Here is an 18,838-nt window from a genome sequence, read left to right as displayed (position 1 = left end):
GACAGTGAGCGTCTGTGGGTTGGGGAGGGAAAAGGGCGGGAAAGAGGGATAAATGAGACAAAAATTAATAAGCTGTAGTTAGATGGTTATGTGCCACTAGCATAGGACTACAATAGATAATATCAATACAACTCTTAAGATAAGGTTCATGTGCAGAAGAGAAAAAAAAAGAAAAATGATCAATCTAATTAAATCAGATTATATATACGCAAAATATAGTGTTTACTATATCATGGACACTCAATTTTAATTTGTTTCATACCTTTTCCTATAAAGTTTGGTCAAATTCAATTCTACTTGCATTTTTCAGTTTTTAAAAGTTACTATTTTCTCTGTCATAACAGAATATCCAGGTTTCACTGAGGCTGTAAACTGATATAATTGGGAAATATGGTAAATTCAGAAATCAGATCATTGTAGCAAAATATTACTTTTAATACCTGAAAGATAAAGACATGAAGATAAACAGCATTGATATGGACATCCCCCTGAGATCTCAAATTTATTTCCTATGTTAATCAAAGTTCTTCATGCTCAGAGAAACTAAATTTCACTGGACTGTCTCAAAAGGCAAAGACTGAATATCTGTTTCTGAGAAGAGGATGAGAGTCAAGTAAACACTTTTAGTCCACAGAAAAGTGTGAAGATTTCCTATTCCACAGAAGATTTTCTGTCCTATTTGGTAATTGCAGCTTGCCAACTTTTGGTTCTAGCCCCATGGACCCTCCATCCCAGGTGAGCCAGTACACTGCATAAAGGATGGTGGTTTGTAAGCATATTGGGTGAGTGGTGGGGAGAAAATACGTCCTTACATCCCTTCTGAGTTTCTGTTCAAATACTTTTCCTAGTTTCAATAAAGAACCTTTTGATCTGTACCAGAAACTGCACAGAGACGATTTCCCGCAGAGTACCAACAGATACTGTTGTAAGAGTCACAGAGAAGAAATATTATGCTTTGTAGTAATGGACTTACTGTGCATTTCATACTTTTGCACCCTCATACAAAATTGATTATGTCCTAATAATGTCCCAAATATAGATATATGAAATTTTACCTATTATATAATTTAGCCAAATCTTTACATTAATGTGGCCAAATAAATTGTTGAAGATTACATACCATATCTCTAAGACGTCTGATCCAAAGTCCAATGCTTTTCTTTTTTGTCATACAACTACTCAGAAACATGTTGACGTCCACACTAAATGGTTTAAAAATGCTTTGTGTAAACACACACACACGCACACTTCTAGGAACTGTTCCTCTTTGTATATACCAAACATTTCCATTAGCTCAGGATGAATAACTTGGCTAATTCTATTATCATCTCCAAAACGTAGACAGCATATAAAAGCTTAAATGTTGTATATTAGCAGTAAACTGATTTCTTTCAGATTCCTAAACATTCCTGGCAGAGACTTCTTTGAATGGAAGCGTTAAATTATATTAATCTTTCTCTCTTTAAAATCTAATACAGTGTAAATGTCAGAAGAGAAGGAAAAAAAGGAAACAAGGAAGGAAAGCAGGAAGATGGGTTTTGTCCCTCTATCTTTCTAATGCTTCTGACATTGTTCCTGCTGGTTCTTTGCCCACATCCTTAATACCTGCTTGCTGCCTCCTCGTAGGTCTCACCCCATGGAGGAAGGCCTGGTCTAAATTGAGCCCTTTCTTAATAAGACACTGTCTCGAACAAGGACTCTTCTTTGAACATTTGAACGACACATTGCCAAATTTGACTTATTTCTTAAAATCATTCAAATAAGATCTACACTTTTTTAATTAAGCAGGCATTACCCTGGATTATTGATATTCCAAGCACTAGCTGATTTGAACACTGCCTTCATTATACATTGATTGATTAATTAATATATGCTTTCACATTTATTATGTATCTAATTGCCAGGTATAGTTTTAGATTTAGAGGTTAAACAGATGAACAGAATACAATATTTGATTGAACAGAACATGATACTTAATCTAGGGGGAGTCATCCTTAGCCAGAGATACACATAAATATCCACATAGAGAAATTATTGTTGTTTGGACAAAAATCTCCTTTTACCACAGACTTTAGTGCTGTGCAAGCCAGCTGTCCTGGAAACCATTTCTCTTTGGTCATAAAAGAGGCTACATAAAAATATTCATGTCCTCACTAATTTAAAAATTTATTGAATGCCTCATATTTCAGGCACTGTGCTCGGCACTTGGGCCATCATTAATGAATGAAACACATTAAAATATAAAAATCTGCCCATACCCTGGGAGACTTTGATGTAGAAAAGATTATTTTCAGTGTGGAAACAAGAAAATTTCATAAATTTTTATTCACTGGGAAAAATAACTCTGGTAATATTTACTCAAATAAAATGCAAGTCAGCAACGATTCCTGGGGGAAAGGTGTGACTATGAGTATCTGAGCCTGTAGGTGGATGGTGCTAAATTTTAATGTCATTCCTTTCCACAATTTTGTCTCAAATTAATCCCAAGAATGTCTTAGTGTTTTCACATAGAACTAATTTGGATTTAATGTTTTGATATATCTATCTTCATTTTTAGATGAAAAATTCACAATATTCTATATTGGTAAACATTTCTCTATATTTCAACGTAGGTTACATGACATTTTGTGTGGAATGTTTAAACAGAGTTAGCCCTCCATCATGGCAGTGGTGGAGGGTGGGGGTGGAGCATATAATGGTACTGCACGGAAATTCTTATTGCAACAATGTTTGTCCGATGTGAGGGAAAGGAAACAATTTAGCTTGGACTCTACTTGTTGTGGGTAATCTTCCATATTTACTCCAAGGGAGAGAGTGGTAGAACACAGAGAAAAAGAAGGTGTCTAAGACTTATGGCACAGTGCTTGGATATGAAAGAGACTATTCCAAAGTTATCAGGTAAATTTGGCAGACATTAGATCAAGATGATAATAGCTCCTAATCAAGAAAGTAGCCAACTGAAACTCTGGGTGGAGGGAATGAGGTAAGAACAAAGTGAGAAACCAAAAAATAATCAGCAGAACCTAAAAGAAGAAGATTCGAAATTGGTTGAAGCCTGAGATTGATGACACTTCTAAAGGTTTCCAAACGTTCATTAGAGAAAAGAAACTGTGAGTTTATATTTCAACTTCATGCACCAATTTGGAGGAGTGCATAGTATTTTTCCTTCAGTTGTTTATCTATAGAACAGAGTATCCTATACTCACTCAATAGTTTATCAAATAAATAATTGATGGAAGGTAACTGATTACAGGCCTACAAGAGCATCTCCCTGACTTTTTTTGGTCCTAACAATGGAAATGATATTTGTTATCAGCTTAAAAGAGATGATAGAATATTGTTTTAGTTTAAGAGAAACAATGGGGAAGCATTGTTCCTTTAGTCATCATATTCCTTGAATGTTATGTGTAATCTCAATTCTCCTTGATTATTCTAGTTTTTATCCCTTTTTATCGAGACATCTAAAGTTGCATCTCATTATCTAAATAGTTCTTCTTTTGCATCCAATGTGAGTCAGAGACTTAGCCAGGGATGGGCTGCAAAGTTGTTTGCTGCACAAAAAGTATACAAACTGGATCATGGTTTATAAGAAATATATTTAAGTCAAGAGATACAGAGCATTTCAAAATAAAAGGATTGGCAAATAGATATCAGGCAAAAATACACAAAATAAGGAAGTATTGACAAAATAATATGAAACATGGTACAATTCAAGGGTGGAAAAGAGAAAGAATGATAAGTAGCAAAATTTATGATGAAGGTCTGAGGAATAAACTTATTGCACCAAAAACAGAACAGTCAAATATACACCAAAATCATTGTAAATAAAAGGAGAACATCACAAAAAGCAATTAGTATGGGTGTTTTGTTTTTGGTTTTTGGTTTTTGGTGAGGAAGATTGGCTCTGAGCTAACATCTGTTGCCAATCCTCCTCTTTTTGCTGAGGAAGATTACCCCTGAGCTAACATCTGTGCCCATCTTCCTCTATTTTGTATCTGGGATGCCGCCACACACGGCTTGATGAGCGGTGCATATGTCTGTGCCTGGGATTCAAACCTGCAAACCCCTGGAAGCCTAAGCAGAGTGTGTGAAAACCACTACACCATTGGGCCGGCCCCAGTATGAGTGATTTTCATATACCTCTGTCAATATTAGACAGAGCCACTGGATCAAAATAAATACATTATAGATAAATAACAAGAAGGGCTTCTATTTCTAGTAATATGGTAGCCTAAGATTATATAAAATTCTTTCCAGTAGAAAGCACTTAAAATGCTGGGTAAATTATAAAACACTCTTGTAAATGAATATGAGCGTGAAATAAAGAAAGGAAAATCCCTAGGGGTCAAAAACAGAAAGCTGGTTAAAAAAAAAAAAAAAAGTGAATTAGTGATGATCCTCTTGCTTCGGAGGCACTCAGTTACCTTAAAAAAAAGAGGCTTGTGTTTTGATGACCATGTAGAGCCAGGAAACAAAGCATTAGGTTTAGGATAGATTCACGTTTGACCTGAAAACTCTACATAAAGTTGGGACCCACAAAGAACTACACAATGAAAGCCTGGATCAAGAAAATGTAACCAACAGGAAAGGTTGCCTAAAAGAAAATTATTTGCCCCCACCTGAGCCATAAGTGTGGATAAATGTCTCCTCTGAGAGTTTGTAGCCACTGTCCTGTTATCACAAGGATTAAGATTAAAATTTACACTATTTACACCTGGCTGGGGTACCACAAGCTGAGCAATTAACATAAAGTGGGTACCACATGTGGATGCTTCTCACAGGAAAACAAGCTAAGAACGCAAAACACAAAATTATAAAACACCTGAGGAAATAAGTCACCATAAGCAAGTGTCAGCAGAAACGAAAAAGAACCCTTAGAATTTGAGCTAATAGAATTTCAGGCTATAGACCAGCACCGCCCAATAAAAAACATCATGTAATACACATATTTAATTTTAAATTTATTTATAGTCTCATTAAAAGAGTAAAATAAACAGATGAGATTAATTGTAATAATATAATTTATTTAATCCCAAGTAAAAAGAGTATTATTATTTCATCATATAATCAATAAAATTATTAATTAGATATCTTATTCTTTTTTTCATACTAAGTCTTTGAGATCAGTATGTATTTTACACTTTCAGTACATTTCCATTCAGACTAGTTATAGTTCAAGTGCTGAATAGCTACACATGGCTAGTGATTACCATCTTGGACAGAGAAGAAATAGACTATAAGTATTGTCAAAATTATTAAATACAGAAAAGATGAAATAAAAATATGAGATTAAAAAACAAATAAAAACAGAACTTCAATACATTTAAAATATATCAATAAAAATTAAAACTGAGTAACTTAGAAAAACAACATTAGAAACAGCTGAAGAGGGAAAGATGTGTTAAAAGACAATAGCACAAATTACCCAGAATGCAGTGGGAAGAGAAAAAGAAGTTAGAAGATGAGGAAGACAGAGTAAGAGAGTCCAAGATACATATACTTATAATCGTAGATGGGGAAAATAGAATAAGAGAAAGGGAGTATTTGAAGAGATCATTCCTGAGTATTTGCCAGAATTAATGACAGATAAGAATTTTTAAGATTTTATTTATTTATTTTTTACCCCCAAAGCCCCAGTAGATAGTTGTATGTCATAGCTGCACATCCTTCTAGTTGCTGTATGTGGGACGTGGCCTCAGCATGGCCAGAGAAGTGGTGTGTCGGTGCGCACCCGGGATCCGAACCCTGGCTGCCAGCAGCGGAGCCTGTGCGTTTAACTGCTAAGCCACGGGGCCGGCCCAGAATTTTTAGATTCAGGAACACAATAAGTCTCAAATTGAATAAATAAAATTCTATGCCTGTATATATCTAGTGAATCTACAGAACAAGAAAAACACAGAGAGAAAGACCATGTTAAAACCAACTAGAGATAAAGACAGATTTCAATCTGTCCTTGTTATTTGTGGCAGTTATGGTCTATGAAGTTGCTATGAACACTGAGTTAGCTAATATGGAGCCATTGCTCCTAGGGGAAATATGGAGTTAGGTTCCTGTGAGCCTCTGGTCATAGCATTTTCATCAACCCATCAACACATAACCTTTTTTATGTGTGTTTCTATGTAAAGATATTCTATTTAATATATATTTCTTCCAAATAATTAACTACATGGTCTTTGAATGATTTAAAGCCAGGGGCTTTGGAGACCATTTGTGTTATAGAGGTTCATTTGACAATGTCATTATCAAAGAACCCAGTCTCATCAACATTGAAAAAAACCTGTTCTTCCAAATAACCCTTTTCTTGCTTAACACTTAGCAGATACTTTAAAAATTCTTCAACAGCTTCCTAATCTGCAGAATCTGCCTCACCTTTAATTTTTTGATTTTCATGCCATATTGCCTTTTGAAACGTGCAAGCTAGTCAGCACTAGCCCAGAAGAGTTTTACATTTTCCTGACCTTCAGTAACATGGCTATAAATTTGTTTGGCTTTTAGCCTCACAAGAATGCTGTTCACTATGCTTTTTCTTTTTCATTATAAGGGAGCTGTTTTACTAGGTATTAACACTTATTTCAAAGATACTGTAATCAAGCAATGCGATAATGTAACAGAAGTGGACCAATTGTTCAACGGAGTAGAAAGAGCTCATGAAATTTACAGAAATTTAGTACATGTAAAAGCTAGTATTTCAATTAAATGGGAAAAGTATTTAATAAATTGTGCTGGCACAACTGGTTACATGCATCTGGAAGAAAATAGAGTTGAATGCTTACCTTATACAATATAGAAAAACAAATTACAGATGGATTAAATACCTAAATGTACAAAAGTGAAATTTTAGAAATAAATGTAAAATTTATCTGTAATTTAGGAGCAAGTGAAACTATTATAACTGAGCTCATGAAGTGAGCTTCCTAGTTCTATATTTGGAGGACAAAGTGTTTCTGAGAGAGTGGTTTTGGTTGAGCAGGGATTTCTGGCTCCCAGTTCTGCATCTTACTTCCCAACATCCACCACTCTCCATCTACATAGCTTTGTTCTAGCCAGTTTAAATAAGTTATCAAAGAGTCTTCTTGACAATGTGTGGCTGGCAAGAGCACTTACTCTTTGAAATAAAATTATCCAACTGGACTAGCCTTTTGGGGTAAAGAGTGGTTAAGGGTCTAATTATGCTTTTATAGTATTGAAATAACTGAATTATTCTTGATATTACTGGAAAAAGAACAAGGAAAATAGCCTTTACATTACTCTGCCTAGTTGCCTTAGGGAACAGGTGTTAAATTGTAGGCAGCAAGCACCGTCTACCTACGTCCCTACAGTTGAAAGCAGATTTACGCTGCTGCTGTCAGACTGACGATTAACAAAGAACCTAAAGTTTCATGAGGAAAGCAACATGAAGTAGCCAATACAGACCTGTGGTTAATTTTATATAACTTGTGTTTTTAAAATATTTTGATAGGAACTGTTGACAATGTCTAGACTTCAAACATCTGGAAGAACTGTGTATTTACATGTGAAAAACATGTATTTATTTTTGGATAAAATGCCACATGATCTAGTTTCATGGATTCAAAGTTTATATTAAGATGGAATTTCCTAGAAGCATATAGAAATAATCTGTTTTATTAGAAGCTCATTTTAAAACAAAGACTAATTCTGTTTTCTCATTCAAATAGAGTATAGATACAGAGATTCAACCAAATAATTTGAAAAATTACTCTCCATAAATTAATACTGAGTATGATGACTTGAGCTGACATAAATGTAAAGAATGAGTGGTGAAAGCATCTGATCATTTAGCAGCATTTAATGAACAGATGCTGAACGCCGCCGAGCTCATCTACCAGAGAGCTTCAGGCTGGCAGAGGGGTCAAGGGAACTTAGCTTTCCGCCTCCTGCCTTAACATATTTAAGTTTCAACATATAACATAATATATCACATTATATATAGTTAACTTTCATTCATTGAACTCTGTACAATGAAACCTGCTGAATTGTATAAGCTCTCTGATTTTCTTTCCTTCCTCTTATGCTTATGGGATCCATCATTTCCATTTTAAATCCTATTCTGAACTATTTTGATCTTTTCATATGCTTCTATCTCTAGGATGTTTTTTAATCCCAAGTGATACTTTTAAATTTTTGTCTGTATGCATTTTTTTCTAGAAAAAGGAACAGTGAGAAACATGGAAGCAGTGAAGTGTTATATTCTGGGTACTGCAATTCAACTAATTTACCTGCGAATGTGAAAACCTGCAGTAAATAATACTGATAGTATTTTATCAACTTGGATCTAAAACTGGACTTATTTCAATAAAAAATAATCATCTAATTTTTAAATAATCAATGTTGTTCTGTAAATATCTGAAAAGTTCACTTTAAACTAGCTTTTGGATATTTGAAATACAAACGTGTAGTATTATCTACTAAAGAAGTAAAATTGACAAATAAAAATTGTGTCTCTTTAAGATGTACAACTTTATGTTTTGATATACAATTACATTGTCAAATAATCACCACAATCAAGCTAATTAAAATATCCATCACCTCACATAGTTACCATTTTCGTTTTTCTGGTATGGTGAGAACACTTAAGGTTTACCCCCATAGTAAATTTCAAGTATGCAATACAGGACTGTTAACTAGAGTCACACTGCTGTACATTATATCTCTGAAACTTATTTATCTTGTGTTACTGAAAGTCTGTGCCCTTGACCAAAATCTCCCCATTTCCCCTTGTCTCCAGCCTTGGCAACCACCATTCTACTCTCTGCTTCTGTGAGTTTGACCGTTTTAGATTTCACATGTAAGTGAGATCATGCAGTATTTGTCTTTCTGTGCCTGGCTTATTTCACCTAGCATAATGTCCTCTAGGTTCATTCATGTTGTCACAAATGTCAGGATTTCCATATTTTTAAAGGTTTAATAATATTCCATTATATATATTATATATTATATATATTTTATATATATATATATATATATATATATATATATATCTCACATTTTGTTTATTCATTCATCCTTCCCATGCAGCTAAACCATATTCCTAAGCCCCTCAACTTAGGAACCATGTGGCTAAGCTCAGGCAAATGCTATGTGGCAGGAAATTATGTAAGTTCTAGGCCTGGCAATAAAAATTCCCTATAGAAATTCTCCATCCTTCCCTTTCCAAGGCAAACTCGGAGGGAGGCCTCATGTTGAAGATGATGGTGACGTTATAGTCATGTGCCACATAATGACATTTTGGTCAAAAATACAACAGTGATCCCATAAGATTAGTACCATACAGCCTAGGTGTGTAGTAGGCTATACCATCTAGGATGTCTAAGTACACTCTATGATGTTCACACAATGACAAAATCGCCTAACGACGCATTTCTCAGACACATTCCCCATTGTTAAGCAACGTAGAACTGTATGTGGGAGGATTCTGGGTCCCTGAATGACTACACAGGAGAGAGGTCTCCTCTGGTAAAGCCAACCACAAGAGTGCACAATAAGCTTTAATTCAGCTGAAATGTGGGTGTTGTTTCAGCAGATAGTATCCTGACTAGTGTGAGGACTACTGACAGCAGAGGCAGTATAATGAGTAATCAAGGGCTTGAGTTCTAACATCAGGCAGCCTCCGTGTACATTTTAGTCTGTTCTCACTATCTGTGACTTAATGTAAATCACTTAGTATCTTCAATTTCCTGAGGATAAGAGGGAGAATATTAGTAATGCCTAACTGACTTCACTTGTTGCGACAAGTAGGTCCTTAAAAATGTGAGCTACTATTTCATAGTTGTTTCTAAATTTCTAAATTATTATTTAGCCAATTATTTCCAAGATTTTTTTTGATGAACATAAAACAAAGAACCCTAAATCTCCTAACAATACTATTAGTTTATATAGAATATGCTGAAACATACAACCAATGATAAAGATAAAGGATGTAACTATCTTCAAGTTGAAAAGAGTCATAGAGACAGTTCCCAAGTCATATTTTATGGAAATAAACACTAGGAAATTAATGTTATGGAATTCATCTTCTGGAGATGATAATATAGTAGTATTTGTCTCTAGTCAAAGCTAATTAGATGTTTTGGTTACCACAGGAATCATGGGAATAAGTTTTATTGGCATTTTTTGCTGGGTAATAAATAATACTGATTAAAATTTTCAGATATCTCCTGTACCAAGTGTTCAAATGTCATTCTTAATCATGATTATACATGACGTACTTAAAAAATATTTTGTCAGCCTAAATATTTATTGTTATTAAGAAGTTTAGAGATAATTTTTCACAGTAAAGATTTTGGGTCTATGTACAAATCAATATTGCATAAGATTGCTTACAGATACTACACATGATACACCAATCTACGGAAGAGTTTTAATGAAAATATTACTCCTCAAACAAGAAAGCCTTGTTACGTGCAATCTTCACACCTTTCAAGCAGTGCACAGGGAGATATGCTAAATCACTGTTTTTTCTGTCTGCCAGGACAGGAACAGAAGCTATATTTCATTATGTTGGGGAAAGCAGCATACTATCGTAACTTTTAAAACTTTAAAGGCTCTATAATCTGTTAAATATTATTTGTCAGTAAACTCGTAAGATTTCAGGGCCTTTATCATACAAATGTGTAACTTTTAACGTTTCCAAGAAGTTTTTGAGAAGACTTTTCAGATGTGCCATTTCCACTAAATGAAACTATTGACAAGATTGACAAATGTCAGTAACTGTAGAAGTTGGTGATGGGTACATAGGCTTTTATCATCAAGTTCTTTGAGGTTGAAAATCTCCTTAATCAAAAGTTTAAAAATGATGAATCTGCATATGCATTTTTGTTTGGTTTTTGATTCGTGTAGGATGATAGAAAAAAAATAGTGAAGAATGTAGATAATGAACAAATTTGGAGCCCTAATTTACCTTCCTCCAATCTCCTAAATCATTTAGGCATATTGTTTTATTTTAGAGTATGATTTATGTGTTTAACAGGATTTCTTTTATTTAAGACACGTTTTTGGGATTTTTTTTTCTATTGTGGTAAGAACATTTAACATGGATGTGGAGAAATTGGAACCCTTGTACACTGTTGGTAGAACTGTGAAGGGGCGCAGAGACTATGGAAAACAGTATGGAGATTCATCAAAAAATTTAAAATATAGGGGCCAGCCTGGTGGCATAGTGGTTAAGTTCACGCACTCCACTTTGGTGGCCTGGGGTTCACAGGTTTGGATCCCAGGCACGGACTACGCACCGTTTATCAAGCCATGCTGTGGCAGGCATCCCACATGTAAAATAGAGGAAGATGGGCATGGATGTTAGCTCAGGGCTACTCTTCCTCAAGCAAAAAGAGGAAGATTGGCAACAGATATTAGCTCAGGGCTAATCCTCCTCACCAAAAACAAAGAAAAGAAAAGAAAAGAAAACAAAACAAAAGAAAAAAATTTAAAATATAACTACTATGTGATCCAGCAATCTCACTCCTGGGTATATATCCAAAGGAAACAAAATCACTATCCTGAAGAGATGTCTGCACCTTGATGTTCATTGCAGCATTATTTACAATAGCCAAGATATAGAACAATATAAGTGTCTATTGACAGAAGAATGGAGAAGAAAAATGTGCTATTCTATATACAATGGAATATTATTCAGCCATGAGAAAGAAGGAAATCTTGCCATATGTGACAACATGGTGAACATGGAGGACACTATGCTTAGTGAAATAAGCCAGTCACAGAAGGACAAATACTGCATGATTCCACTTATATAACTTATCTAAAGTAGTCAAATTCGTAGAAGCAGAACCTAGAATGGTGGTTTCCAGGGGCTGGGGGAGGGGGAAGTGGGGAGTTATTATTCAGCCGATATAAGGTTTCAGTTATGTAAGGTCAATAAGTTCTAGAGATCTGCCTGCTGTACAACATGCTGCCTATTGTTAACATTGCTGTATTGTACACTTAAAAATTTGTTAAATGAGTAGATCTCCTGTTAAAGGTTTTTGAAATGGAATGAATCACAGCCAGTCAAACTTCACTCAGTTTCCAAGCTTATTTAGGTAAAATAATAGGAAGCTCAGTAGTTCCTTCATCTTCCTCACTTTAATGAGCGATTAACAAGTATTCCTCCAAAGTGTGATATATTTCATGGGAAATTTACTTAAATCTCTGGGAATTGTCATAATTATTAACACATTACCATAATGCTTCTATAATGGAAGCAGTGGAACTATTTTTTCCCTTAAAACCAAACAATATTTAGTTACAGGGAAAGCAAGAAATCCATTATTGATGCTGGCAATCTTTTAGAGAACTTTTGCTTACAATTCTTGATGATGATGTATTCCAAAATCTGTGCATTGGATAACTTAGTTCTAAGGGATATCTGAGAAAAGAATGCTTTTTGTGATCAAATAAGTTTGAAAATGACTATGTACAAGAGACTCTATTAGAGATTTAAAATATATTTTAGCATATTAAGAATGCTGAGAAGCTCTCCAATACAGAAACTTGTTTATCTTAGAATATCTCAAATTTACTTGGTTACCGAGTCCTTTTATGTCCCAGTAATACGTATTTACATCCAACAGAACTAGTTTCCACGGAGCAAATTTTGGGAATCTCTGATATGTAAGGAGATCTTGATCCAGTAAAATTTTTACTAAATTTTATTTTGAAGACTTGACTTGTCACCTGTTCAAAACTGGAATATTAGGTATCTAATAATTGTCACACTGTTACAATTCAGCATGTCCCTCTGTCAGGAGTCTTGAGGATTCATCAGAAAGTTTGGGATATGTCTCAAAACATGATTTTGTGTGTGTGTGGTAAAAACCTATTACATAATGTTAGCTATCAATTTACAATGTCTCTATAATATGTACATCTTGTAATTATAAGTATGAAATAGTTTCTTTTTCCTAATTTTAGCATTAAAGAGGAAATATTCATCCTAGCTATTTCTTTCATGGTTTACTCTCAATAATTTAGTCGCTCAGTCATTGCTTCTGTATGTAGGAAAACACTTAACTTTTCAGTCTACTAATAAAGCTATGTTTCTCTGTTAACTTTTTTTCTTTGTCATCCTTCATTTCTGTTTCTTTTCTGGTTCCGTTTTATCTCTTGCAAGGAGTGACGGCCAGAACTTCACACAGATTTTTCAAGTGAAGTAGTATATATTTGTACAGGGGTGGCAAAATATTTTCTGTTTCCTCTTCAAAGTCCCAACTATTTCCCAGCTGCAATGTCTTATTGAAAGTTTAACATAATACATTCTCAGTCAATCTCTGATTCATTTCCTGGGTGGTACCAGAGAGCTCAATTCCTTCACACTGGAATTAAGGTTTGGATATTTTTTTCCGGAATGAATCATATGCTATTACTTACATTGAATTTCATTATGTTTCCAAATTGTTTGTTAAATCTACTAGCAATTTTAATTTACAAGTAACAGAAATAGAAGTTTTGAGATAAAGATTCTCCTTTAACGTCTGATTACTCCTGAACATGATAATTTTAATATTCCAGAAACCACTTCTGTTCAGAAAATGTTTACATTTCAGTTTACCAACAATCATCTATTTAGTAATTTAAAAAGAGAACTCTCTAGCTTCTAATTTATTATCCTAACATTCTTATAAATTAGAAATTTGTGCACACGTTTTATTTACAGTTTTAATTTGACAGGAGAGCATGTTAAATTTATTGATTTGTTGTTGATACTTGTCCTCAAATCTTAAATTATTAGCAAAGTTGTATTCAGTAGAAAATTTTTTCTCAGTGTTTAATCCCTTTTCAAGTTTGTTTTAATTTCTTCCTGCTGAATATGTTTCTAATCACTTAACCTTATCCTCATTTTAACAATTCATCTGTAGAATGTCCCAGCATCTGCACTACATGAATGAAAGGAAAAACAAAAAACACGTAGGCTCAGGTCTTTATGCCCGCAGGCTGGATGATAGGGCTTTGCAATGACCTGTGTAATCAGTAAAGGAGATGCCAGATGTTTCATTATTCCGGCGGCCGCTGCTAATGGCGGAGGAAGGTGTTGGTATTTATCAGCAGAGGCTTTCTAACCGCTGGTCTGATGAGTCAGGAAATCAGCACCTGTGGAGAGAATGGGGCGAGAATCAAAGAGCCAGGGAGTGTGTTGAGTTCGAGTTCTCAAGTAACTATGTGGTAAGCCTACTTCTTTTTCATTTTTGTAGCATGCGTTTCTCGTGGAGATATACGCTAGGAAGGGTGATGAAAGAACAGAGAAGATTTTTGAAAAGAACCAATTAAGGTAATCAGGAAGGTTTTGTCAATGCTTCTGCAAATTGCTTTTTTTTTTTACAATGGATCTCTACCTACTCAGATCTTTCTGAGTGGGTAGACAGTGCTGTTGTTTACTTCCTAGACATATCATTGTTGGATCTGAAAAGCAATGCATTCACCTTTTTGCTTTTACTGAAAAAAAAAAAAAAACAACTTTCAGGCAAATATTAAAATTTATAAGGTACATCAGAGCAAAATAATGACTGCAATCTCTCCAATTCTTCACGACGATTTTATCCAATTTGATACACTCTTCACAAGCAGTCAGAGTGACTGTGCTACTTTGGGGAAATGTTTCAGGCAGCAAATGCGGTGTTACACTAGTCTGCTTCAGCTCCCAGATCTCCTGACCTAGATGTACATTAAGAACCAGTCAAAAGTCATAGAAAGGCATGTGGTAAAAGATATACAATGGAAATATTTGCAAGATTGAAAGCATAACAAAAATAAATGGGAACATTTGCTAAATTACAATTTCAAAACAGACTCTAACAGAGAAGATTTAAAGTACTCTAAGGTGACTCTTTAAGGGCGTTGCTCCCTTGTCATACAGGGAACACATACAGTGGAAACCTGTGAGTCACTTAGTAAAAATACAGATTCCTAGGATCCCTGTAAGACTGACTAAATCAGAATCTGACAAGCAGAACCCAGGAATATGTATTTTAACAAGTGCTTTAGGTGGCTCTTATGCATACTAAAGTTATGAACCATTGATATAGGGTAAGTAGAAAAGACATTTTGAGGGTACATATTAAAAAGGAATAGTTGATTTTCAGAAATTATATTAGTAGTCTGTATAAACATCTTGTCATTTCTTTCCAACATAAGAACTTGACAAGTAATAAAGGATGTTTAATTTTGGTTCCTATGAAATAAATAGTGGGTCCATCTGAAGCATTGAACAGGGTGGGAGTGGGTGGAAAGGCTGTGCTGGATTTACATTGGATTACAATTTACATTGATTACAGTGGGAACAGTGGACTTTATTATTAGCCCTAAATTCTTAGATTTAAGAATAATTATTTGCTCATGAGAAATTATCAGAAATATTTTTTAGAAAATGGACAGATGGGGCCAGCCCTGTGGTGTAATGGTTATGTTTGGTGCACTCTGCTTTGGAGGCCTGGGTTTGTAGGTTCAGTTCCTTGGCATGGACCTACACCACTCATTAAGCCATGCTATGGTGGTGACCCACATACAAAATAGAGGAAGATTGGCACGGATGTTAGCTCAGGGCCAATCTTCCTCAAAAAAAAAAAAAACAACAACAAAGAAAGTGGACAGAGGTTTTGCCACTTTATTTTATCCATCCGTGTGCTGATTAACATTTTCATTAGGCTCGAGTCAGCAATTCCTATTGTACATAGCAGAAAATTCTGAGGTTCTTAAATAGATTTTTTCCACAAACTTTACGACATGGAAAGGGAAAATAACTAACAGTTTATATTCCAAATACATTCTAACATTTTTAGGACTTAAAATGTGTTATCTTCAAATCTGTACTTCTTATATTATTTGTATTAGTTTTGTTATGAATATTACCTAATGGCAACTTCAGTCATTTAGGAGCCCACATTAGAAAACTCAGTCATCTTTAATTTCATCTCCTCTCTTCTCATTCCCTGTCAACATGTTACCAAATCCAGCAAATTCCACATATTTCATACTTCTTCGATCTATTATCTCCTCTAAGTTCCAGGACTACTTCCTTCAACAACCAAGGCATCAATGCCCTTGGCTAGATTATTGGAGCATTATTTTAATTGGTTTCTGTCTTCATTCTGGACACCTTCTAGCACTTCCTATAAACTGATGTCCAAGGTATTCTTTTAAAACAAAAGACTGAAGATGCTGCTTGCCCACTGAAAAACATTTGCTGGCTCTTATTTTCATTTAAGATGAAGATTTCATTTAAAATTTCTTAGTATGTCATAAGTCTTTTAACAAGTTGCCTTGGCATATATTTCCAGCATCTTATAGCCCTATCCCACGAAGAGATGGAAAGGATGATGTTGTAACCTAGGGAAATATATTGCAATATTTCAAGAAAAGATGGGATATCAGGCTTTTTGCCATGGGGGTCTTGACAGCACTTGGGAGAAATTGATCTCCTTGGTCCCTTCCCAAACCGTGGAGCTATAACTTTCTCCAGCAAAAGATGTTTATTGCTCGGTGTTTTTCTATTCAACATCTGTACTAATAGGAACACTCAGAAATAAATTGAGGTCATTGGGAACTGGAAGGTAAGCATTTAGATGACAAAATATTGATTTTCTTTCCAAAGCAAAAGTGCTTTCATAAAAAAGTAAATAAAATCCTTTGTGGACAATTTACAAATGAAATATGTGAAATTGGCTTTTTCTAAACTGTATATTGATTCGATGTTCACAAACACTTTTGCTTGTCAATACAGTGTGATCACTGCTCAATCTTTATGAAACTACACAAGGATGTAACTACCCAACTAAATTTGAGTGAAACATTATTTATGTTAGATTAGCATTATGAGATGTGCTTCTTTGTAAAGTTTGAACACAAAACATCTCATCTAGACATTTTCCTAGTGTCCTTTTAAATTAATTTCATCAAAATGGAAGTACTTCACGTCACATGAGTTTGTCAGTTTTATTATTTTTGTTAGTCTGATGAGAATTATATTATGAGAAAAGGTTTGCTTATATAAAGACACAGTCTAAATTACAGTACTTAGATGGAAGCAATATAAAAGATAGTTGACGTGTATGTAATACTTGCTGTATGCCAGACCCTGTGTTTTTGATAATTAACTCATTTGATCAAACGTGGTGAGTCATTATCTTTAGTTTTATAAACTCAATAATTTATGACTCTTAGAAATACACATTTTACATTTCTCTAGAAAGTACAAGGTACAAAATAAAAATAATAATATTTTAGAAACTAGTTCCATAAGCCACAGACTGGGAGGAAATTTTTTTTTTCTTTCCAAAGTGCATGTCTGATAAAGACTGGTACCCAAAAGAATTCTTAAAACTCTTAGTATTTTTTTACAAAGAAAATGAAACAACCAAATTAAAAAATGGACAAAGGATCTGATCAGACACCACACCAAAGAGATACAGATGAAAAATAAGCATATTAAAAGATGCTCAACAGCATATGTCATCAGGGAACTGCAAATTAAAACAACTACACACCTATTAGGATTCCTCAAATCTAAAACACATGCAAATACTGGCAAGGATGTGGAGCAACATTCCTTGCTGCTGGGGATGCAAAATGGTACAGCCACTTTGGAAAACAGTTTGGCAGTTTCTTACAAAACTAAACATACTCTCACCATACAATCCAGTAATCGTGTTCTTTGGTATTTACCCAAACAAGTTGAAAATTTATGTCCACACAAAATCCTGCACACAAATGTTTATAGCAGCTTTATTCCTAATTACCCAAATGTGGAAGCAACCAAGATGTCTTTCAGTAGGTGAATGACAAACAAACTGGCACATCCAGACAGTGGAATATAATTCAGTGATAAAAAGAAATGAGCTATCAAGCCATGAAAAGACATGGAGGAAACTAAACACATATTGTTAAGTGAAATAAGCCAGTTTGTCTGAAAGGCTACATACTGTATAATTCCAACTACAGTAGTCCCGCCTATCCACGGGGGATACGTTCCAAGACATACGGATGCCTGAAACTGTGGAGAGTACTGAACCTTATATATACTATGGTTTTTTCTATGCATACATATCTCTGACAAAGTTTAATTTATAAATTAGGCACAGTAAGAGATCAACAACAATAACTAACAATAAAATAGAACAATTTTAACAATCTACTGTAATAAAAGTTATATGAATGTGGTCTTTCTCAAAATATCTTACTGTACTGTACTCACTCTTACGATAATGATGATGACCTGAGATGATACAATGCCTATGTGATGAGATGAAGTGTTTGGCGTATCCAAATTGCCAGCATCACCACTCTTGCACTTTGAGGCCATCATTAAGTAGAATAAGGGTTACTTGAACACAAGCACTGCGATACCGCAGAAGTCGATCTGATAACCAAGACGGCTACTAAGTGACTACTGAGCAGGTAGTGTATACAGTTTGAATATGCTGGACAAAGGGATGGTTCACATCTCGGGCAGGACGGAGCAGGATGGCACGAGATTTCAACATGATATTCAGAATGGTGCACAATTTAAAACTTAAGAATGGTTTATTTCTGGGATTTTCCATTGGATGTTTTTGGATCTCGGTTGACCATGGGTAGCTGAAACCATGGAAGGAGAAACTGCAGATAAGGGGAGACTACTGTAAAGGACATTCTGAAAAAAGCAAAACTATACAGACGGTAAAAATATCAGTGGTTGCAAGGGTTGGGGTAGGAGGAGCGACAAATAAGTGAAGCACAGAAGATTGTTAGGGTAGTGAAAATACTCTGTATGATACCGTAATGTACACATGTCATTATACCTCTGTCCAAACCCATAAAACACGATAGGACACAACACACAAGACTGAACCTTAAT

General features: G+C 34.8%; 1 long non-coding RNA gene across 1 annotated transcript; it reads left to right on the top strand.

The window, feature by feature from the left end:
* The first annotated feature begins 350 nt into the window (after positions 1–350).
* On the top strand, positions 351–8,405 carry LOC131393436 (uncharacterized). Its single transcript, XR_009215923.1, has 3 exons — positions 351–735; positions 2,808–2,898; positions 8,167–8,405. It is a non-coding gene; the product is annotated as an uncharacterized LOC131393436 (long non-coding RNA).
* The last annotated feature ends 10,433 nt before the right edge of the window (positions 8,406–18,838 follow it).

Source organism: Diceros bicornis, chromosome 3, assembly GCF_020826845.1.
Source record: "Diceros bicornis minor isolate mBicDic1 chromosome 3, mDicBic1.mat.cur, whole genome shotgun sequence".
NCBI classification, from domain to species: Eukaryota; Metazoa; Chordata; class Mammalia; order Perissodactyla; family Rhinocerotidae; genus Diceros; species Diceros bicornis.
The sequence above is the reverse complement of the archived record's forward strand: the minus strand, read 5'-3'. Positions and strand labels throughout refer to the sequence as shown.